General features: G+C 43.0%; 2 long non-coding RNA genes across 3 annotated transcripts in view; one reads left to right on the forward strand and one right to left on the reverse strand.

The window, feature by feature from the left end:
• LOC113612171 (uncharacterized) overlaps positions 1–8,576 on the forward strand; it is a 45,170-nt gene extending 36,594 nt beyond the window's left edge. The window contains exon 3 of the long non-coding RNA XR_003429753.1: positions 8,168–8,576. This is a non-coding gene — a long non-coding RNA (uncharacterized LOC113612171). The remainder of the gene's footprint in view (positions 1–8,167) is intronic.
• The window catches only part of LOC113612166 (uncharacterized), a 41,973-nt gene continuing 23,120 nt past the window's right edge, over positions 5,301–24,153 (reverse strand). For both annotated transcript variants that reach the window (XR_003429752.1, XR_003429745.1), the window contains exons 3-5: positions 15,545–15,628; positions 14,637–14,676; positions 5,301–5,465 (exon numbers count right to left, since the gene is read on the reverse strand). This is a non-coding gene — a long non-coding RNA (uncharacterized LOC113612166). The remainder of the gene's footprint in view (positions 5,466–14,636; positions 14,677–15,544; positions 15,629–24,153) is intronic.

Consider the following 24,153-nt stretch of genomic DNA (forward strand, 5'->3'; position numbering starts at 1 on the left):
TCATTTTCACAATGTTGATTCTTCCAATCCAAGAACATGGTATATCTCTCCATCTATTTGGATCATCTTTAATTTGTTTCATCAGTGTCTTATAATTTTCTGCATACAGGTCTTTTGTCTCCTTAGGTAGGTTTATTCCTAGATATTTTATTCTTTTTGTTGCAATGGTAAATGGGAGTGTTTTCTTGATTTCACTTTCAGATTTTTCATCCTTAGTGTATAGGAATGCCAGAGATTTCTGTGCCTTTTGTATCCTGCTACTTTACCAAATTCATTGATTAGCTCTAGTAGTTTTCTGGTAGCATCTTTAGGATTCTCTATGTATAGTATCATGTCATCTGCAAACTGTGTCAGCTTAACTTCTTATTTGCTGATTTGGATTCCTTTTATTTCCTTTTCTTCTCTGATTGCTGTGGCTAAAACTTCCAAAACTATGTTGAATAAGAGTGGTGAGAGTGGGCAACCTTGTCTTGTTCCTGATCTTAGTGGAAATGCTTTCAGTTTTTCACCATTGAAGACGATGTTGGCTGTGGGCTTGACATATATGGCCTTTATTATGTTAAGGAAAGTTACCTCTATGCCTACTTTCTGCAGGTTTTTATCATAAATGGGTGTTGAATTTTGTCAAAAGCTTTCTCTGCATCTATTGAGATGATCATATGGTTTTTCTCCTTCAATTTGTTAATATGGTTTATCACATTGATAGATTTCCGTATATTGAAGAATCCTTGCATTGCTGGAATAAACCCCACTTCATCATGGACTATGATACTTTTAATGTGCTGTTGATTCTGTTTGCTAGTATTTTGTTGAAGATTTTTGCATCTATGTTCATCAGTGATATTGGCCTGTAGTTTTCTTTCTTTGTGACATCCTTGTCTGGTTTTGGTATCAAGGTGATGGTGGCCTCCTAGAATGAGTTTGGGAGTGTTCCTCCCTCTGCTATATTTTGGAAGAGTTTGAGAAGGATAGGTGTTAGCTCTTCTCTAAATGTTTGATAGAATTTGCCGGTGAAGCGATCTGGTCCTGGGCTTTTGTTTGTTGGAAGATTTTTAATCACAGTTTCAATTTCAGTGCTTGTGATTGGTCTGTTCATATTTTCTATTTCTTCCTGATTCAGTCTTGGCAGGTTGTGCATTTCTAAGAATTTGTCCATTTCTTCCAGGTTCTCCATTTTATTGGCATAGAGTTGCTTGTAGTAATCTCTCATGATCTTTTGTATTTCTGCAGTGTCAGTTGTTACCTCTCCTTTTCCATTTCTAATTCTATTGAGTCTTCTCCCTTTTTTTCTTGATGAATCTGGCTAATGGTTTATCTATTTTGTTTATTTTCTCAAAGAACCAGCTTTTAGTTTTATTGATCTTTGTTATTGTTTCCTTCATTTCTTTTTCATTTATTTCTGATCTGATTTTTATGATTTCTTTCCTTCTGCTAACTTTGGGGTTTTTTTGTTCTTCTTTCTCTAATTGCTTTAGGTGCAAGGTTAGGTTGTTTATTCGAGATGTTTCCTGTTTCTTAAGGTGGGCTTGTATTGCTATAAACTTCCCTCTTAGAACTGCTTTTGCTGCATCCCATAGGTTTTGGGTCGTCGTGTCTCCATTGTCATTTGTTTCTAGGTATTTTTTGATTTCCTCTTTGATTTCTTCAGTGATCACTTCGTTATTAAGTAGTGTATTGTTTAGCCTCCATGTGTTTGTATTTTTTACAGATCTTTTCCTGTAATTGATATCTAGTCTCATGACGTTGTGGTCAGAAAAGATACTTGATACAATTTCAATTAAATTTACCAAGGCTTGATTGTGAACCAAGATATGATCTATCCTGGAGAATGTTCCATGAGCACTTGAGAGAAATGTGTATTCTGTTGTTTTGGGGTGGAATGTCCTATAAATATCAATTAAGTCCATCTTGTTTAATGTATCATTTAAAGCTTGTGTTTCCTTATTTATTTTCATTTTGGATGATCTGTCCATTGGTGGAAGTGGGGTGTTAAAGTCCCCTACTATGAACGTGTTACTGTCAATTTCACCTTTTATGGCTGTTAGTATTTGCCTTCTGTATTGAGGTGCTCCTATGTTGGGTGCATAAATATTTACAATTGTTATATCTTCTTTTTGGATGGATCCCTTGATCATTATGTAGTGTCCTTCGTTGTCTCTTCTAATAGTCTTTATTTTAAACACTATTTTGTCTGATATGAGAATTGCTACTGCAGCTTTCTTTTGGTTTCCATTTGCATGGAATATCTTTTTCCATCCCCTTACTTTCAGTCTGTATGTGTCTCTAGGTCTGAAATGGGTCTCTTGTAGACAGCATATATATGATTCTTGTTTTTTAATCCATTCAGCCAATCTGTGTCTTTTGGTGGGAGCATTTAGTCCATTTACATTTAAGGTAATTATCGATATGTATGTTCCTATTACCATTTTCTAAATTGTTTTGGGTTCGTTATTATAGGTCTTTTCCTTCTCTTGTGTTTCTTGCCTAGAAAAGTTCCTTTAGCATTTCTTGTAAAGCTGGTTTGGTGGTGCTGAACTCTCTCAGCTTTTGCTTGTCTGTAAAGGTTTTAATTTCTCCATCAAATCTGAATGAGATCCTTGCTGGGTACAGTAATCTTGGTTGCAGGTTTTTCTCCTTCATCAGTTTCAGTATGTCCTGCCAGTCCCTTCTGGTTTGCAGTGTTTCTGCTGAGAGATCAGCTGTTAACCTTATGGGGATTCCCTTGTGTGTTATTTGTTGTTTTTCCCTTGCTGCTTTTAATATGCTTTCTTTGTATTTAATTTTTGACAGTTTGATTAATATGTGTCTTGGCGTATTTCTCCTTGGATTTATCCTGAATGGGACGCTCTGTGATTCCTGGACTCCATTAACTATTTCCTTTCCCATATTAGGGAAGTTTTCAACTATAATCTCTTCAAATATTTTCTCAGTCCCTTTCTTTTTCTCTTCTTCTTCTGGAACCCCTATAATTCGAATGTTGGTGCGTGTAATGTTGTCCCAGAGGTCTCTGAGACTGTCCTCAGTTCTTTTCATTCTTTTTCCTTTATTCTGCTCTGGTGTAGTTATTTCCACTATTTTATCTTCCAGGTCACTTATCCGTTCTTCTGCCTCAGTTATTCTATTGATCCCATCTAGGGTATTTTTCATTTCATTTATTGTGTTGTTTATCATTGTTTGTTTCATCTTTAGTTCTTCTAGGTCTTTGTTTCTTGCATTTTGTCTATTCTATTTCCAAGATTTTGGATCATCTTTACTATCATTATTCTGAATTCTTTTTCAGGTAGACTGCCTATTTCCTCTTCATTTGTTAGGTCTGGTGGGTTTTTATCTTGCTCCTTCATCTGCTGTGTATTTTTCTGTCTTCTCATTTAGCTTATCTTACTGTGTTTGATGTCTCCTTTTCACAGGCTGCAGGTTCGTAGTTCTCGTTGTTTTTGGTGTCTGTCCGCAGTGGCTAAGGTTGGTTCAGTGGGTTGTGTTGGCTTCCTGGTGGAGGGTACTAGTGCCTGTGTTCTGGTGGATGCGGCTGGATCTTGTCTCTCTCGTAGGCAGGTCCACGCCTGGTGGTGTGTTTTGGGATGTCTGTGGCCTTATTATGATTTTAGGCAGCCTCTCTGCTAATGGGTGGGGTTGTGTTCCTGTTTTGCTAGTTTTTTGGCATAGGGTGTCCAGCAGTGTAACTTGCTTGTCATTGAGTGAAGCTGGGTGCTGGTGTTGAGATGGAGATCTCTGGGAGATTTTTGCCGTTTGATATTATACGGAGCTGGGAGGTCTCTTGTGGACCAGTGTCCTGAAGTTGGCTCTCCCACCTCAGAGGTACAGCAATGACTCATGGCTGCAGCACCAAGAGCCTTTTATCCACACAGCTCAGAATAAAAGGGAGAAAAAGTAGAGAGAAAGAATTAGTAGAAGTAGGAAGAAAGAAAAGAAAGAAAGGAAGGAAGAAAGATGGGAGGGAGGGAGGAAGGAAGGAAGGAAAAAGAAAGAAAGAAGATAAAGTAAAATAAAATAAAGATAAAATATAAATTTATTAAAATAAAAAAATAATTATTAAGGAAAAAAGACAAAAAAAAAACCGGATAAAACCCTGGGATAAATGGTGGAAGCGAAGCTATACAGACAAAATCTCACACAGAAGCATACACATACACACTCACAAAAAGAGGAAAAGGGGAAAAAATATATCTTGCTCTCAAAGTCCACCTCCTCAATTTGGGATGATTGGTTGTCTATTCATGTATTCCACAGATGCAGGTACATCAAGTTGTTTGTGGAGCTTTAATCCGCTGCTCCTGAGGCTGCTGGGAGAGATTTCCCTTTCTCTTCTTTGTTCTCACAGCAGCTCCCAGGAGTTCAGCTTTAGATTTGGCCCCGCCTTTGCGTGTAGGTCCCCGGAGGGCGTCTGTTCTTCCCTCAGAGAGGACGGGGTTGAAGGAGCCGCTGATTCGGGTGCTCTGGCTCACTCAGGCTGGGGGGTGGGGTGGCGAGGGGCATGGAGTGCAGGGCGAGCCCACGTCAGCAGAGGCCGGCATGACGTTGCATTCTCCCAGGGGAGTTGTCCCTGGGCGCGCCGTGCATTCTCCCAGGGGAGTTGTCCCTGGATTCCGGGACCCTGGCAGTGGCGGGCTGCACAGGCTCCCCAGAAGGGGGGTGTGGACAGTGACCTGTGCTCGCACACAGGCTTCTTGGTGGTGGCAGCAGCAGCCTTAGCGTCTCATGCCCGTCTCTGTGGTCCGCTCTTTTAGCCGCAGCTCGCGCCCGTCTCTGGAGCTCCTTTAAGCAGCGCTCTTAATCCCCTCTCCTCGCGCACCAGGAAACAAAGAGGGAAGAAAAAGCCTCTTGCCTCTTCGGCAGCTCCAGACTTTTCCCCGGACTCCTTCCTGGCTAGCCGTGGTGCACTAACCCCCTGCACGCTGTGTTCACACCACCAACCCCAGTCCTCTCCCTGTGCTATGACTGAAGCCCGAGCCTCAGCTCCCAGCCCCGCCCGCTCCAGCGGGGGAGCAGACAAGGTTCTTGGGCTGGTGAGTGCTGGTTGGCACTGATCCTCTGTGCGGGCATCTCTCCGCTTTGCCCTCCACAGCCCTGTTGGTGTGCTCTCCTCTGCGGCTTCGAAGCTCCCCCCCTCCGCCACCCGCAGTCTCTGCCTGCGAAGAGGCTTCCTAGCGTGTGGAAACCTTTCCTCCTTCACAGCTCCCTCCCACTGGTGCAGGTCCCGTCCCTATCCTTTTGTCTCTGTTTATTCTTTTTTCTTTTGCCCTACCCAGGTACATGGGGGGGGTTTCTTGCCTTTCGGGAGGTCTGAGGTCTTCTGCCAGCGTTCAGTAGGTGTTCTGTACGAGTTGTTCCAGGAGTCGATGTATTTCTGGTGTATCTGTGGGGAGGAAGGGGATCTCCGCGTGTTAGTCTTCTGCCATCTCCCGGAAGTCCCCAAGATTATTGATATAATGTGTTACTGCGAACAGCTGTAAGTGACCCAGCAGGTTATTAGTTTGATTGACCGAATCATGGTTTTAATGATGACTTCAATTCAATAAAATTTCAATGACAGAATTTCCCTGGCATAATTTTTAGGAAGCAGTTGAGACAGAGAGATGCAAGTAGTGGATTGAAGTTATTATGTAGAAATAGAACACCGTTTCCTTGACTCTAACCACCAGGAGGACCCAGTGGACACTCCACTCTCTAAAACATTACAAAATTAAATAATGAGAGACGGCATCCATAAAATCTCCATGATGGCTGTCTCTTAGGCTAGGACTGATAGTGTGAAATGCTTCCTTTAAAATGAAGTTCCTGAATTCAAAAGACATGATGGAATTCTGGAGCAAGGAGTCCAGGTAAGAGTAAGTAGCCATGAGAAACAATGTGGTCACCAACACTGTGACAGGCATCATGGATAAGGTGGAGATGAGAGTATTCTGACATGAAGGAATCTATGAGAGTGGTTTATGATTTACGGTGAGCCAAGGAATGAAACAGATGGTCAGTTTACTAAAGTGCTACTTCATCTACAGGTGTCTTTGGTTTTATCGCCCTTTGCAGTACTGAGCTTCCCAGATATTGTGTTTTTTACAAGTTGACGTTTTGTGGAAACCCTACATGGAGAAATTCTCTCAGCACCATTTTTCGAGCAGCAATTGCTCACCTCATGTCTCTGTGTCACATTTTTGCAATTCTCAAAACATTTCAAACTTTTCATTATTGTTATGTTTGTTATGGTGACCGGGTGACCTTTGTTGTGACTACCATATTGTCATTGCTTTGGGGAAACATGAACTGCACCCTCATAAGATGGCTGTGAACTTAACTGATAATATTGTGTGTATTCTGACTGCTCCACCAACCAGCCATTTCCCTCTCTCTCCCATCTCTCTCCCTCTCCTCAAGCCTCTCTATTCCCTGAGACACAGCAATATTGAAATTAGGCCAATTAATAGCCCTACAATGGTCTCTAAGTGTTCAAATGAAAGGAAGGGTTGTACAGCTCTCACTTTAAGTAAAAAGACAAATAAATTAGCTTAGTGAGGAGGGCATGTACAAAGCTGAGATAGGGCAAAAACTAGGCTTCCAAGTGAATGCAAAGGAAAAGTTCTTGAAGGAAATTAAAAGTGCTCGTCTGAATACATGATAATAAGAAAGTGAAAGGGCCTTATTGCTGATAAGAAGAAAGTTTCAGTGGTCTGGTTAGGAGATCAAACCAGCTACAACATTCTCTTATGCCAAAGCCTAATCCAGAGCAAGGTCCTAACTCGCTTCAATCCTATGAAAGCTGAGAGAGGTAAAGAAGCTGCAGAGAAAAGTTTGAAGTTAGCTGAGGTTGATTCATGAGGTTTAAGGAAAGAAGCTGTCTCCATAACATTAAGGCAGAAGTGCTGGTGTAGAAGCTGCAGCAAATTATTCTGAAGATCCAGCTGAGATAGTTAATGAAGGTGGCTACTCTAAACAGTAGATTTCAATGCAGACAAAACAACCTTCTATTGGAAGAGCATGCCATCTAAGACTCTCATAGCCAAAGAGAAGTCAATGCCTGGCTTCAAAGTTTCAAAGGCCAGGCTGACTCTCTTAGGGGCTAATGCAGCTGGTGACTTGAAGTTGAAGTCAATGCTCATTTACCATTCCCCACATCCCAGGGCCCTGAAGAGTTACGCTAAATCTACTCTGCCTGTTCTCAATAAATGGAGCAACAAAGTCTCAATGAGAGTACATCTGTTGACAACATGGTTAACTGAATACTTTAAGCCCACTGTTGAGACATACTGCTTAGAAAAAAAGATTCCTTACAAAATGTTACTACTCACTGACAATGCACCTGGCCAGCCAAGAGCTCTAATAGAGATGTACGACGAGATTCATGTTGTTTTCATGCCTGCTAACACAACATCCACTCTGCAGCCTGTAGATAAAGGAGTCATTTTGACTCTCAAATTTTATTATTTACGAAATACATCCCATAAGGCTATAGCTGACATAGATAGTGGATCTGATGGATCTGGGCAAAGTCAATTGACAACTCTATGGAAAGGAGTCACCATTCTAGATGCCATGAAGCATATTAGTGATTCATGGGAAGAGGTCCCAATAACAACATTAATAGAAGTTTGGAAGAAGTTGATACCAACCCTCATGGATGATTTTGGAGAAAATAACTGCAAATATGGTGGAAATAGCTTTGCAACCACCTAGAGGGGTGGGGTAAGGAGAGTGGGAGGGAGATCCAAGAGGGAGGGGATATGGGGATATACAGACACACAGAGCTGATTCACTTTGTTATACAGCAGAAACTAACACTACACTGTAAAGCAATTAATTATAGTCCAATAAAGATGTTAAAAAAAAGTGGAGCCTGAACATGTGACTGAGTTGCTGCAATCTCATAAAACTTGAACAGGTGAGGGGGTGCTTCTTATGGATGAGCACAGAAAGTGGTTTCTTGACATGGAATCTACTTCTGGTGAAGATACTACAAATATTTTTGATATGAGAATAAAGGATTTAGACTATTATGTAACTTTATTTGATAGAGTAGGGGCAGGGTTTGAGAGGACTGCTGCCATTTTGAAAGTTCTGTGAGTAAAATTCTATGGAAGGGCGTTGTAAGTGACAAAGATATCGCTAGTGAGAGGAAGAGTCAACTAATGTGGCAACTTCACTGTTTTATTTTAAGAAACTGCCACAGCAACCCCAGGCTTCAGTAGCCACCGCCCTGATCATCAGTCAGCAGCCGTCAGCACTGGCACAAGACCCTCCACCAGCAAAAAGATTATGACTCACTAAAGGCTCCGATGATGGTTAGTATTTTTTAGCAATAAAGTATTTTAAAATTAAGGTATGTACATTGTCTTTTAGATATAATGCTATTGTACACTTCATAGACTACAGTAAAAAGTGTAAACGTAACTTTTATATGTACTGGGAAACTAAAAGAACTATGTCCCTCACTTTATTGTGGTATTCACTTTATTGCATTGATCTGGATCTGAACCTGCGATATCTCCAAGGTATGCCTGTGTATAAACAAATATTCCCTAGGCATGGTGAGCAGTCAGCTTATTTGAACTGTCAACATAGATAGTCATGGCTTCTCACCCAATTAGCAGTCCTTTATAGAAGGGGAGTCTGATATCTTTGAGGAAGTACTCTGCAATAAGATTATAGTATTGTGGTAGGACAGAATAATGAACCCCCAAAGATGTCTTTGTCCTAATCCAGGAAAACTGTCACTATGTTAGATTATATGGACTATGTTAGATTCTATGGCAAAATAGAATTAAGATTGCATATGGAATTAAGATTTCCAATCAATCAGCTGACATTTAAAAAGGGTGATTTTTCTGCCTTATCCAGATTAATTCAATGTAACTAAAAGAGTCCTTAAATTGGAAGGGGAGGCTAAAAAGAGATCAGAGAGTCAAAGGGAAATGTTACAAGGAAGAATGGCCAGAGAGATGAAACGTTGCTGCCTTTGAAGATGGAGGAAGGGAGCCAGGAATGTGGGCAACCTCTAGAGCTAGAAAATGCAAGGAAATATTTTCTCTTAAAGGTGCTGTAAGGCCAACTGGCCCGAGGCAGGCGAACGCAATCAGACTCACAGGTTGCATCAGACCAAAACTCTCCGGACCACCCAGTTCCAGAAACTGACCTGGAGACTTTCCGGACCACCCAGTTCCAGGAACTGACCTGGGGACTTTGAACCTGGCCCAGCCTTCCCCCGCCTTTCGAGGGGAGGGACTAACGGTCCCCCAGGATACCCGAAAAGACCACCAAATAAGGAATACCCTGTGCCCTCCCAGATTCACCACACCCCTTTCCCTTCTTCCCCTATAAAATCTTGCCCAAGCCTCGCCCGGGTGCGACTTCTCTGGCCCCTTTCTCTCGGACCAGTGAACCTCGCCCGGGAGCGCTCCCTAATAAAGCTCACTTGAAGCTTTCCTTTGTTTCGCGGTGCCGTTTGTTAAGATCCGACCTTACATTTGGTGCCAAAACCCGGGAGGGGTATCAAGCCCCGCGGGTTACCGCATGGGCCGCTCCTCCCCTCCCCCAGGAGACAACCAGGGAACCTCTACTCATCCACCCGATCCGGCAGAAAACGGGGTAAGTCCCCCTCCCTTGTTCCCTCCGACCCCCAGAGTCCCGGCCCACCGGACTCCCTGTCCCTAATCGCGGCCGCCTCAGGGACCTCCGTCCTCTCTCCGGGCCTCGGGCAACTGTGGAGACGTCTCAATCGCCTGACCACCCTCTGACCTGCCATGAATTGGAGACTGAGACCAGGGACGCCTCTCTCCCTCTCCAATCACTCAGGGACAGACTGGGGGTCATGGGAAGCTCACAATCGAGACAAGATCCTAAGACGCCCCTGGGGTGTCTCCTAGCCAATTTTACAGCCCTCAGTTTCTCCCAAGATCTCCGTCGCCGACGGCTTATCCTCAAGACAATCAATCCAAATGGCCTCCTGAAGGGACTTTCGATTTTAACATCCTCCGTGATCTAGATAATTACTGCCGCAGGACGGGCAAATGGTCTGAGGTCCCCTATGTCCAGGTTTTTTGGTATTTGCGCTCTCGCCCCTCCCTTTGCGTCAATTGTTCTACCTCAAATCCTCCTTCCCAAACAAACATCTCCTCCACCCAAAACCTCAATCCCCTTGGATGATGATTCCTCCCCACTAACCGACCCACCCGAATCTCTCGCCTCTCCCCCCTCCAGAGCTCCTCTCCAACCTCCACCCTACCCTGAAGCGGTCCCTCCTCCTCCCGAACCCTGCTCCGGCCCCTCCAACCGCTCCCCCGCCTCCCTCAACGGTTTCTCCTCCCACGCCCCTTGCTTCGCCAATTAGTGCACATACATACACGCTCTCACGACTCCCAAGATCCAAATCTCCTCTGCCCTCTGAGGGAGGTAGCAGGAGCGGAAGGACTGGTCAGGGTCCATGTCCCTTTCTCTCCCCAGGACCTCTCTCAAACTGAAAAACGATTAGGCTCCTTCTCTGCCGACTCCTCCCACTACATCAAAGAATTTCGCTACCTATCTCGAGCTTACCATCTAACCTGGCACGATATCTTTGTGGTTCTGTCCTCTACCTTAACCCCTGACGAAAGGGAAAGAATTCAAACGGCTGCCCGAAACCATGCAGATCAGGTTCACCTTACCAACAACTCGATGCCTGTCGGAGCGACTGCCGTACCTGGCACCTATCCAGGCTGTACTTATCAGGATGGCCAAGATGGCCACCGTAAACGCGACCTCATGATCCAATGCCTCCTGGCTGGCATGCAGGCTGCCGCTCATAAGGTAGTCAATTTTGAAAAACTAAAAGAGATAACCCAAGAACCTAACGAAAATCCAGCTATCTTTCTCAATCGCCTTACAGAGGCTTTAACTCTCTACACCCAGCTGGATCCTGACACCCCGGCAGGGGCAGCGGTCCTGGCCACCCATTTTATCACCCAATCAGCCACGGACGTCCGAAAGAAATTAAAACGGGCAGAAGACGGCCCTCAAACCCCTATTCGAGACCTGGTAAAAATGGCCTTTAAAGTCTATAATGGCCGTGAGGATTTGGCAGAATCCAGCCGACAGGTGGTCAGAAGGTGGCCCTCCAAACCCAAGCTCTTGTAGCCGCCCTAAGGCCGGCCATCTCCCATGGATCACAGCATCCACGGGGTCCGCAAAAGGCAACCCCGCCGGGGGCTGCTTCAAATGCGGAAAACAAGGCCACTGGGCTCGGCAATGTCCCAATCCCCTACCTCTTTCTAAGCCCTGTCCCAGCTGCGGGCTAATGGGCCACTGGAAGAGTGACTGCCCAAGACTGGCCCTCCCTCAGCGTCTCCACGCAGGGGGCAGGCCGACCCAACGGCATTACCACTCGAACTGCTGGGATTGGCTGACGACTGACGGTGCCCGGACTCGAAGACCCCCATCACCCTCGCCGAGCCCAGGGTAACACTACAGGTAGCAGGTAAGTCCATCTCATTTCTGGTGGACATGGGGGCTACCTATTCGGTCCTGCCTACTTATTCCAGGCCAGTTTCTCCTTCCCAGATCTCGGTCATGGGTATTGATGGCAAACCATCCTTCCCACTCCAGACCGGTCCACTCCCATGTCATATCGAAGGACTCCCTTTTACTCATTCCTTCTTAGTCATACCATGCTGCCCAGTTCCCTTGCTAGGCCGAGATGTCTTTTTCCACTTAGGGGCCTCCCTCCAGCTGATTAGACTTGACCCTAAGGTCCCCTCCTCCCAACTCCTGCTTCCTCTTCTCGGCCTGTCTCTAGAACCCTCCCCCTCCTATCCCCCTCTTCCAATCACACCAAACCCAATCAATGCCCAAGTCTGGGATACTTCTAAGCCCATAATAGCAACACACCATTCCCCCGTCCTCATCTGCCTAAAGGACCCCTCCAAATTTCCATCAAGACCCCAATTTCCCATCTCTTAGACTCACCTTAGGGGCCTACAACCTATTATCACCAGACTCCTAAACCAGGGACTCCTTATCCCCACTGGCTCTCCCTGCAACACCCCCATCCTGCCTGTCCGCAAGTCCTCTGGGGATTATCACCTGGTCCAGGACCTCCGACTAATCAATGAGGCCATAATTCCTCTCCACCCAGTAGAACCAAACCCATACACCTTGCTCTCCCATATCCCCCCATCCACAGCCCACTTTACGGTTCTGGATCTCAAAGATGCCTTTTTCACTATCCCCCACATCCCGACTCCTATTTCCTCTTTGCCTTTACCTGGACGGATCCGGATACTCATACTTCCAGTCAGCTCACCTGGACAGTTCTTCCCCAGGGCTTCCGCGACAGTCCTCACCTCTTCGGTCAGGCGCTGGCACGGGACCTCACTTCCTGCTCCCTTACCCCCAGCACACTCCTTCAATATGTAGATGACCTCCTCCTTTGTAGCCCGTCTCTCAGCCTCTCAAGACAACATACTGCAGATCTCCTCAATTACCTTGGCTCTCGCAGTTATCGGGTCTCCCCAGCCAAGGCTCAGTTATCTGTATCTTCTGTAACCTACCTGGGGCTCCACCTTACCCCTACCACAAAAGGTCTAACAGCCGACCGCACCCGGATTATCCGTGAACTCCACCTCCGGAAACAGCGGAACAAATTCTCTCCTTTCTGGGCCTCGTAGGATTTTTCCGACACTGGATCCCTAACTTTGCTCTCCTCACTAAACCCTTATATCTAGCCGCTAAAGAAACCCCTCAAGGACCCCTCACCTCTTCTTCCGCCATTCGACAGGCCTTTCTCACCCTCCGTAACGCTCTGATATCTTCTCCTTCCCTTTCTCTGCTCAACCCAAACGACCTTTTCACCTTCTTGTGGATGAACGGGCCGGAATAGCCACTGGACTCCTTGCCCAGCCTGTAGGGCCTTCCTACCGCCCCGTGGCTTACCTCTCTAACCAGCTAGACCCAACCATTCGGGGATGGCAACCATGCCTTCGGGCCCTAGCAGCGGCAGCCGAACTGACCAAACACTCAAACTGACTCTGGCCCACCCACTAAGCGTGTTTTCCTCCCACCGGCTGGTCGACCTCCTAGGCCACAAGTCTCTCTCCCTCCTGGGCCCCTCCCGCATCCAGGAGTTCCACCTACTGTTCAGTGAAAAGCCTGCTATCTCCCTCGACCCCCCCCCCCCCGCCCCCGCCTAAACCCGGCCTCCCTCTTGCCTATCTCTGATACCGGGACCTCCCCTTCCCACTCCTGCCCCCAAGTCGTAGAGGCCCTCAGCCCGCCTAGGGAGGGACGCTTTGATACTCCACTGTTAAACCCGGACCGCACCCTCTTCGTAGATGGCAGCTCAATACTCGGCCCCGACGGACGCCGCAGGGCGGCCTATGCGGTAGTAACCATCTCAACCATTATCGAGGCCAACCGCCTCCCAGAAGGGACAACCTCTCAAAGGGCTGAACTGATAGCACTCACACGGGCCCTCGACCTCTCTAAGGGCCAAAGGGCCATCTTTCTCCCTATGGTCGCAGGCATTTCCCTCGCCTCCTCTCTCGTTGCTGCAGGCATTGGGGGAGAAGCCCTAACACACAGTGTCTCAACATCCCGTGACCTAGAACAGAAACTCCAGCTAGCCATCGAGGCTTCTGCCGCCTCCATCACCTCCCTCCAGCGCCAGATCACCTCAGTAGCCCGAGTTGCCCTCCAAAATCGACGCGCCCTGGACCTTCTGACAGCCGACAAAGGAGGTACCTGCCTCTTCCTACAGGAAGAGCGCTGCTACTACATCAACGAGACAGCGGTCGTTGAGGACAATGTAGATGCTCTCCGGCGCTTAAACGAAGAACTCCAACGCAGGCAGCGACAGTCCACCTCCCCCAGTTCCCGACTGGTGGCGGTCCACCCTCTATACCTGGCTGACACCAATCCTAGGCCCCTTAATTCTCATCTGTATCTTGTTCATGCTTGCTCCCTGTTTTCTTAGGTTCCTTCGCAGGCGCATGGAGGAAGCCTCTCGGGTGGCCACAAACCAAATGCTCCTCGGCCCTTACACCTTGCTTCCTACAGAATCATCCACTGGTCTCCCCTCAGCCTCGGACCTCTGGTCGCCCGACTCCCCTTTCGATGCCTCCATTCAGCAATAAGTAGCCAGAGATCAGAACGCCGCCCCATTACACCAAAGATGTCGGGATGTAAGGCCAACTGGCCCGAGGCAGGGGAACGCAATCAGATTCACAGGTTGCATCAGAACAAAACTCTCCGGACCACCCAGTTCCAGAAACTGACCTGGAGACTGTCTGGACCACCCAGTTCCAGGAACTGACCTGGGGACTTTCCACCCGGCCCAGCCTTCCCACCTTTCGAGGGGCGGGACTAACGGTCCCAAGACTGATGCAACCGGCATCAGATATTGCCACGATACCCGAAGAGACCACCAAATAAGGAATACCCTGCACCCTCCCAGATTCACCACACCCCTTTCCCTTCTTCCCCTATAAAATCTTGCCCAAGCCTCACCCGGGTGCAACTTCTCTGGCCCCCTTCTCTCGGACCAGTGAACCTCGCCCGGGAGCGCTCCCTAATAAAGCTCACTTGAAGCTTTCCTCTGTTTCGCGGTGCCATTTGTTAAGATCCGACCTTACAGGTGCCAGAAAGGAACATAGCCTTACCTTGATTTCAGCCTAGTGGGAACTGTATCAGACTTCTAACCTATGGAAATACAAGATGATAAATTTGTGTTGTTTTAATGCCACTGAATTTTTGGTAATTTGTTACATCGACAAGAGAATACTAATACAAATATATACTGCAAATATTTCTGCAAGATGTTTCCAAGGGTCTGTGAAGCTATTTACATAGAATGGCTATGAACTTGGAAGGAGTAGCAATCAGACTTTAGGGACACTGGCTCTGAATTAATGCAAATGTGGAGGAATAAAATAGTACTGTGTGGTCCATGTGGAAGTTAGGTCAATAATAAATGGACCTTCAGCCTGAGTCCATCTTGTGTTCGTCCTAGTTAATCAAGTAGAACATCCTGTGGTGTTCCCACATGTTAATTTTATATTTGCAGTTGAAATAGCTATACCCAGCAAATGGAAAAAAATCATAAGCTGGTTTTCTGACTCATGGAATAAGGGCTAATATGGTAGAAAGACCAAGTGGACATCCCTAAATTTACTCCTCCTTAGCAAAATACTAAACCAAGTGCAGTACCACATTTCTGAGTGAATTATAGAGATTACTTTAACCATCAACAGCTTGAAAGATGCAGGGGTGATGATTCATAGTCTATCCTTGTTTAAATTGCCTGTTTGGCCAATGCGAAAGCTGGATGGGTCTATGACTGTGGGTTATTGTTAATGTCATCAAAGAGTGATGCAGCTTTCCTCCAGATGTGTATCTTTACTGCAGCTTTCCTCCAGATGTGTATCTTTACCGGAGCAAATCAACACAGCCAGTGACGTGTGGCATGCAGCTATTAATGTGGCAAATAAACTTTTCTCCATTGGCAAGGCATATCTGAAGTAATTGGATTTTACCTGGCAGGGACATCAATACACCTTTATTGTCTTACCTCAGGGCCTGTCCACAGGGGCTTGAACTAATATCCCAAAGAATATCATGTTGGTCCACAACACTGATGACATTATGATTGCACCTGTGAATAGGAAGTACCAGACACTAGCTGTCAAGATGCTTTATGTCAAGTATGTCAGAGGGTGGAAGATAAACTCCCTGAAAATTTAGTCTCTAGTGTATCAGTGAAATTTTTAGAGATTCAGTGGTCCATGTTATCTATGGGTATCTAAAGAAAAAGCAGGTTGCCGCACCCTGTAATTTCTACCAGTTGTTGAAAAATGCAACCTATGATGGACCTCTATACTTAGAAAGCAACTTAAACCACATGTGCGTGTGGTGCTCTTACATTTTACTTAACACATAAGTCAGCTAGTTGTGAGTGGGACCCAGAGCACGACACTACTCTGCAGCAGATTCAAGCTGTGGTGCAATTAATTTTTCCACTTAAGCCTTGTAACACAGTAGAAGCAACAGTAGTCAAAGTATCTCTGGCAAATTAAGATGCTCTAATGGAGGCCCTATTTGGCCCCAAGAGGAGAATCAGTATAAACATCAAAATTTTCAGATAAAAACTACTTTCTTGTGTGGATAACTATTATCGTTGAAGAAGCAATTATTTTATTTCTACTAAACTCTGGTAGAGACTGAAAGCCTGACTAAAGGAAACAAAGTGACTATTATAAATCGGATTTTTGGGCTTCCCTGGTGGCGCAGTGGTTGAGAGTCCGCCTGCCGATGCAAGGGACACGGGTTCGTGCCCTGGTCCAGGAAGATCCCACATGCTGCAGAGTGGCTGGGCCCGTGAGCCATGGCCACTGAGCCTGCGCATCTGGAGCCTGTGCTCCGCAACGGGAGAGGCCACAACAGTGAGAGGCACGTGTACTGCAAACATGTAATAAAAAAAAAAAAAAAAAATTTTATATATATATATATATATAAAAATTGGGTTTTTTATAACAAAGTAGGTACAGTATTAGCTGATGCAACAAGCCATGAGTTTAAGAAGATGCAGTATCAGTATCTTTAAGTGGAAAGGACATATACAATATCATGTCTTAACAGATCAGAAAACACAAGTACGTTGCTTGAGCAGATAGATCAGTTTCTCCTGATCCCTACTTCTGTGTGTTGCCCACCCTTCCTCAGGCTCCAGTTATGGAATCATGTGAGGTTCCCTATAATCAGGTGACAGAGAAAGAAAAAATCAGCCTTGTTTTTACAGGTGGATTTGCATAATATGTGGGCAGTGGAACTAATGAGATACTACTGTATCACAGCCCATCTCATGGGTGACTCTGAAGAAGAGTGAAGAAAACTTTCACTTTTTCATCTGCCTGTTGGTCATCTGTAAGTCTTCTTTGGAGAAGTGCCTATTTAGATCTTCTACCCATTTTCTGATTGGGTTGGGGTGTTTTTTGATACGGAGCAGTATGGACCGTTTGTATGTTATGGAGATTAATCCCTTGTTGGCTGTGTCATTTGTAAATATTTTCTCCCATTCTGTACATTGTCTTTTCATTTTGTTTATGGTTTCCTTTGCTGTGCAAAAGATTTTAAGTTTAATTAGGTCCCCTTTTTTTATATTTGTTCTTATTTCCATTATTCTAGAAGACAGATCCAAAAAGATATTGCTGTAATTTATGTCAGAGGGTGTTCTGCCTATGTTTTCCTCTAGGAGTTTTATAGTATCTGGTCTTACATTTAGGTCTTTAATACATTTTGAGTTTGTTTTTGTGCATGGTGTGACAGTTGTTCTAATTTCATTCTTTTACATGTAGCTGTCCAGTTTTCCCAGCACCACTTATTGAAGAGACTGTCTTTCATCCACTGTATATTCTCTTACCTCCTTTGTTGTAGATTAATTGACCACAGATGTGTGGGTTTATTTCTGGGCTTTCTATCCTGTTCCATCGATCTATATTTCTGTTTTTGTGACAGTACCATACTGTTTTGATGACTGTAGCTTTATAGTATAGTCTGAAGTCAGGGATCCTGAATACTCAGCTCTGCTTTTCTTTCTCAAGATTGCTTTGGCTATTTAGGGTCTTTCATTGTTCCATAAAATATTTTAAATTATGTGTTCTAGTTCTGTGGAAAATGCCATTCATAATTTGATAGGGATTGCACTGAATCTGTAGATTGCCTTGGGTAGTAGAGTCATTTTAGGGAAATGCAAATCAAAACTACAATGAGGTATCACTTCACACCGGTCAGAATGGCCATCATCAAAAAGTCTACAAATAATAAGTGCTGGAGAGGATGTGAAGAAAAAGGAAACCTCCTACACTGTTGGTGGGAATGTAAATTGATACAGCCACTATAACGAACAGTATGGAGGTTCCTTGAAAACCTGAAAATAGAGCTACCATATGATCCTGCAATCTCACTCCTAGACATATATCTGGGGAAAACCATAATTCAAAAAGATACACGTACCCCAATATTCACTGAAATGCTATTTACAATAGCGAAGACATGGAAGCAACCTAAATGTCCATTAACAGATGAATGGATAAAGAAGATGTGAGATATATTTACAATGGAATATTATTCAGCCATGAAAAAGAATGAAATAATGCCATTTGCAGCAACATGGTTGGACCTGGAGATTATCATACTAAGTGAAGTAAGCCAAACATAGAAAGACAAACATCATATGATATCACTTATATGTGGAACCTTAAAAAATGATACAAATGAACTTATTTACAAAAGAGAAAGCGATTCAGAGCTCTTTACTGAGCTCTGCCCACCAGAGCAACACCCAGCTCTACCCAACACCAGTCCCTCCCATCAGGAAGCTTGCACAAGCCTCTTAGAGAGCCTCATCCACCAGAGGGCAGAGAGCATAAGCAAGAAGAACTACAATCCTGCAGCCTGTGGAACAAAAACCACATTCACAGAAAGACAGACAAGATGAAAACGCAGAGGGCTATGTACCAGATGAAGGAACAAGATAAAACCCCAGAAAACCAACTAAATGAAGTGGAGACAGGCAACCTTCCAGAAAAAGAATTCAGAATAATGAGAGTGAAGATGATCCAGGACCTCGGAAAAAGAATGGAGGCAAAGATCGAGAAGATGCAAGAAATGTTTAACAAAGACTTAGAAGAATTAAAGAACAAACAAACAGAGATGAACAATACAATAACTGAAATGAAAACTACACTAGAAGGAAACAATAGCAGAAGAACTGAGGCAGAAGAACGGATAACTGACCTGGAAGACAGAATGGTGGAATTCACTGCTGCAGAACAGAATAAAGAGAAAAGAATGAAAAGAAATGAAGACATCCTAAGAGACCTCTGGGACAACATTAAACACAACACATTTACATTATAGGGGTCCCAGAAGGAGAAGAGAGAGAGAAAGGACCAGAGAAAATATCTGAAGAGATTATAATCAAAAATTTCCATAACATGGGAAAGGAAATAGCCACCGAAGTCCAGGAAGCGCAGAGAGTCCCATACAGGACAAACCCAAGGAGAAACACGCCGAGATACATAGTAATCAAATTGGCAAAAAATAAGACAAAGAAAAATTATTGAAAGCAGCAAGGGAAAAATGACAAATAACATACAAGGGAACTCCCAAAAGGTTAACAGCTGATTTCTCAGCAGAAACTCTACAAGCCAGAAGGGAGTGGCATGATATACTTAAAGTGATGAAAGGGAAGAAACTACAACCAAGATTACTCTACCCAGCAAGGATCTCATTCAGATTCGATGGAGAAATCAAAAGCTTTACAGACAAGCAAAAGCTAAGAGAATTCAGCACCACCTAAACTACAACAAATGCTAAAGGAAATCCTCTAAGTGAGAAACACAAGAGAAGAAAAGGACCTAAAAAAACAAAAACAAAACAATTAAGAAAATGGTCATAGGAGCATACATACCAATAATTACCTTAAACATGAATGGATTAAATGCTCCAACCAAAAGACACAGGCTCACAGAATGGATATAAAAACAAGACTCATATATATGATGTCTACAAGAGACCCACTTCAGACCTAGGGACACATAGAGACTGAAAGTGAGGGGATGAGAAACTTATTCCATGCAAATGGAAATCAAAAGAAAGCCGCAGTAGCAATACTCATATCAGATATAATAGACTTTAAAATAAAGAATGTTACAAGAGACAAGGAAGGACACTACATAATGATCAAGGGATCAATCCAAGAAGAAGATATAAAAATTATAAATATATATGCATCTAACATAGGAAAAAATACATAAGGCAACTGCTAACAGCTATAAAAGAGGAAACAGTAACACAACAATAGGGGGGGACTTTAATCCTCACTTACACCAATTGACAGATTATCCAAACAGAAAATTGATTAGGAAACACAAGCTTTAAATGAAACAATAGACCAGATAGATTTAATTGATATTTATAGCACATTCCATCCAAAAACAGAAGATTAAACTTTCTTCTCAAGTGCACATGGAACATTCTCCAGGATAGGTCACATCTTGGGTCACAAATCAAGCCTCAGTAAATTTAAGAAAATTGAAATCATATCAAGCATCCTTTCTGATCACAATGCTATGAGATTAGAAATGAATTACAGGGGAAAAAACGTAAAAAACACGAACACATATGTTACTAAATAACCAAGAGATCACTGAAGAAATTAAAGAGGAAATCAAAAAATACCTAGAGACAAATGACAATGAAAACACGACAGTCCAAAACCTATGGGATGCAGCAAAAGCAGTTCTAAGAGGGAAGTTTATAGCTATACAAGCCTACCTCAGGAAGCAAGAAAAACCTCAAATAAACAATCTAACCTTACATCTAAAGGAACTAGAGAAAGAAGAACAAACAAAACCCAAAGTTAGCCGAAGGAAAGAAATCATAAAGATCAGAGCAGAAATAAATTAAATACAAACAAAGAAAACAATAGCAAAGATCAATAAAACTAAAAGCTGGTTATTTGAGAAGATAAACAAAACTGATAAACCATTAACCAGACTCACCAAGAAAAAGAGGGAGAGGACTCAAATCAATAAATTTAGAAATGAAAAAGAAGTTGTTGCAACAGACACCGCAGAAATACAAAGCATACTAACAGATTTCTACAAGGAAATCTATGCCAATAAAACGGACAACCTGGAAGAAATGGACAAATTCTTAGAAAGGTATAACCTTCCAAGACTGACCCAGGAAGAAATAAAATATATGAACAGACCAATCACAAGTAATGAAATTGAAACTGTGATTAAAAATCTTCCAACAAACAAAAGTCCAGGACCAGATGGCTTCACAGATGAATTCCATCAAACATTTAGAGAAGAGCTAACACACATCCTTCTCAAACTCTTCCAAAAAATTGCAGAGGAAGGAACACTCCAAAACCCATTCTATGAGGCCACCATCTCCCTGATACCAAAACCAGACAAAGATACTACAAAAAAAGAAAATTACAGACCAATATCACTGAGGAATATAGATGCAAAAATCCTCAAGAAAATACTAGCAAACAGAATCCAACAACATATTAAAAGGATCATACACCATGATTAAGTGGGATTTATCCCAGAGATCATGGATTCTTCAATAAATGCAAATCAATCAATGTGATACACCATATTAACAAATTGAAGAATAAAAATCATATGATCATCTCAATAGATACAGAAAAGGATTTTGACAAAATTCAACACTGATTTATGATAAAAACTCTCCAGAAAGTGGGCATAGAGGGAACCTACCTCACCATAATAAAGGCCATATACGACAAACCCACAGCAAACATCATTCTCAATGGTGAAAAACTGAAAGCATTTCCTCTAAGATCAGAAACAAGACAAGGATGTCCACTCTCAACTCTATTATTCAACATAGTTTTGGAAGTCCTAGCCACGGCAATGACAGAAGAAAAAGAAATACAAGGAATACAAATTGGAAAAGAAGATGTAAATGACATGATACTATACACAGAGAATCCTAAAGATGCTACTGGAAAACTACTAGAGTTAATCAATGAATTTGGTAAAGTTGCAAGATAAAAAATTAATGCACAGAATTCTCTTGCATTCCTATATACTAATGATAAAAAATCTGAAAGAGAAATTAAGGAAACACTTCCATTTACCATTGCAACAAAAAGAATAAAATACCTAGGAATAAACCTACCTAGGGAGACAAAAGACCTGTAAGCAGAAAACTATGACACTGATGAAACTAATTAAAGATGATACCAACAGACAGAGAGATATACAATGTTCTTAGGTTGGAAGAATCAATATTGTGAAAATGACTATACTACCCAAAAAATCTACAGATTCAATACAATCCCTATCAAATTACCTATGGCATTTTTTACAGAACTAGAACAAAAAAATCTTAAAATTTCTATGGAGACACAGAAGACCCTGAATAGTCAAAGCAGTCTTGAGGGAAAAAAGTGGAGCTGGAGGAATCAGACTCCCTGACTTCAGACTATACTACAAAGCTACAGTCATCAAGACAATATGGTACTGGCACAAAAACAGAAATATAGATCACTGGAACAAGATAGAAAGCCCAGAGACAAACCCATGCGCCTATAGTCAACTGATCTATGACAAAGGAGGCAAGGATGTAAAATGGAGAAAAGATAGTCTCTTCAATAAGTGGTGCTGGGAAAACTGGACAGCTCCATGTAAAAGAATGAAATTAGACAACTCCCTAACACCATACACAAAAATAAACTCAAAATGGATTAGAGACCTAAATGTGAGCCCAGACACTATAAAACTCCTAGAGGAAAACATAGGAAAAACACTCTTTGACATAAATCACAGCAAGATCTTTTTTGATCCACCTCCTAGAGTAATGGAAATAAAAACAAAAATAAACAAATGGGACCTAATGAAACTTAGAAGCTTTTGCACAGCAAAGGAAACCATAAAAAAACCCAAAAGAGAACCCTCAGAATGGGAGAAAATATTTGCAAACAAATCAATGGACAAAGGATTGATCTTAAAAATATATTAACAGTTCATGCAGCTCAATATTAAAAAAACAAACAATGCAATCCAAAAATGGGCAGAGGACCTAAATAGACATTTCTCCAAAGAAGACATACAAATGGCCAAGAAGCACATGAAAAGCTGCTCAACATCACTAATTATTAGAGAAATGCAAGTCAGAACTACAATGAATTATCACCTCATACCAGGTAGAATGGGCATCATCAGGAAATCTACAAACAAGTGCTGGAGAGGGTGTGGAGAAAAGGGAACCTTCTTGCACTGTTGGTGGGAATGTAAGTTGATACAGCCACTATGGAGAACAGTGTGGAGGTTCCTTAAAAAACTAAAAATAGAACTACCATATGATCCAGCAATCCTACTACTGGGCATATACGCAGAGAAAACCCTAATTCAAAAAGGCACATGCGGGGCTTCCCTGGTGGCGCAGTGGTTGAAAGTCCGCCTGCCGATGCAGGTGACGTGGGTTCGAGCCCTGGTTCGGGGGGATCCCGCATGCCGCGGAGCAGCTGAGCCCGTGTGCCACAGCCACTGAGCCAGCCCTCTGGAGCCTGCGAGCCACAACTGCTGAGCCCGCATGCCGCAACTGCTGGGGCCCGCATGCCTGGAGTCTGTGCTCTGCAACAGAGTGGCCCCCGCTTGCTGCAACTACAGAAATCCCGCGCCCACGCACAGCGGCGAAGACCCAGTGCAGCCAAGGATAAATAAATAAATATTTAAAAAAAAAAAAAAAAAAAAAGGTACATGCACCCCAGTGTTCATTGCAACACTATTTACAATAGTCAGGTCATGGAAGCAACCTAAATGCCCATCGACAGACAACTCGATAAAGATGTGGTACATATATACAATAGCATATTAGCCATAAAAAGGAACGAAATTGGGTCATTTGTAGAGATGTGAATGGACCTAGAGACTGTCATACAGAGTGACGTAAGTCAGAAAGAGAAAAACAAATATCGTATATTAACGCATATATGTGAACCTAGAAAATTGGTACAGATGAACTGGTTTGCAGGGCAGAAATTGAGACACAGATGCAGAGAACAAACATATGGACACCAAGGGGGGAAAGCGGCAGGGGGATGGGGGTGGTGTGATCAATTGGGCGATTGTGATTGACATGTATACACTGATGTGTATAAAACTGTTGACTAATAAGAACCTGCTGTATAAAACAATAAATAAAATAAAATTCATAAATTTTAAAAATTAAAAAAAATAAAATAAAAAGTCCTACCAGGAAAAAAACAAAAACAAAAACACTTGTGATTCAGTAATGACCACACTGGGGCATCAAGCCTTCCTGTTAAATTTTTTAGGAAAATCAAGTCATCTTAATTTGGGTTTCTCATGATTGTGTTCATTTTTACCTAACAGTTATTTTAAACACTTTTTCTAATAATTTATTAGAATAAGATGTTTAACCTACATTGGTAGATTTGTGCTTTGCTTGAGGTTTTCTATTTCCAAATGTATTTTAAATATCAAATATTTTATTTCACTGATATGTTTTTAATTTTGTGAATTCTACTTTTTTAAAAACAAAATATACTCATATTGGTATTTCAGTATTAGGCAAAATAATGACCAAAACACTGGCATTGGTCTTCCCTGG

The sequence above is a fragment of the Aethalodelphis obliquidens genome, unplaced genomic scaffold (assembly GCF_003676395.1).
Source record: "Aethalodelphis obliquidens isolate GAN/ISIS:26980383/991018 unplaced genomic scaffold, ASM367639v1 scaffold3, whole genome shotgun sequence".
In the NCBI taxonomy this organism is placed as follows: domain Eukaryota; kingdom Metazoa; phylum Chordata; class Mammalia; order Artiodactyla; family Delphinidae; genus Aethalodelphis; species Aethalodelphis obliquidens.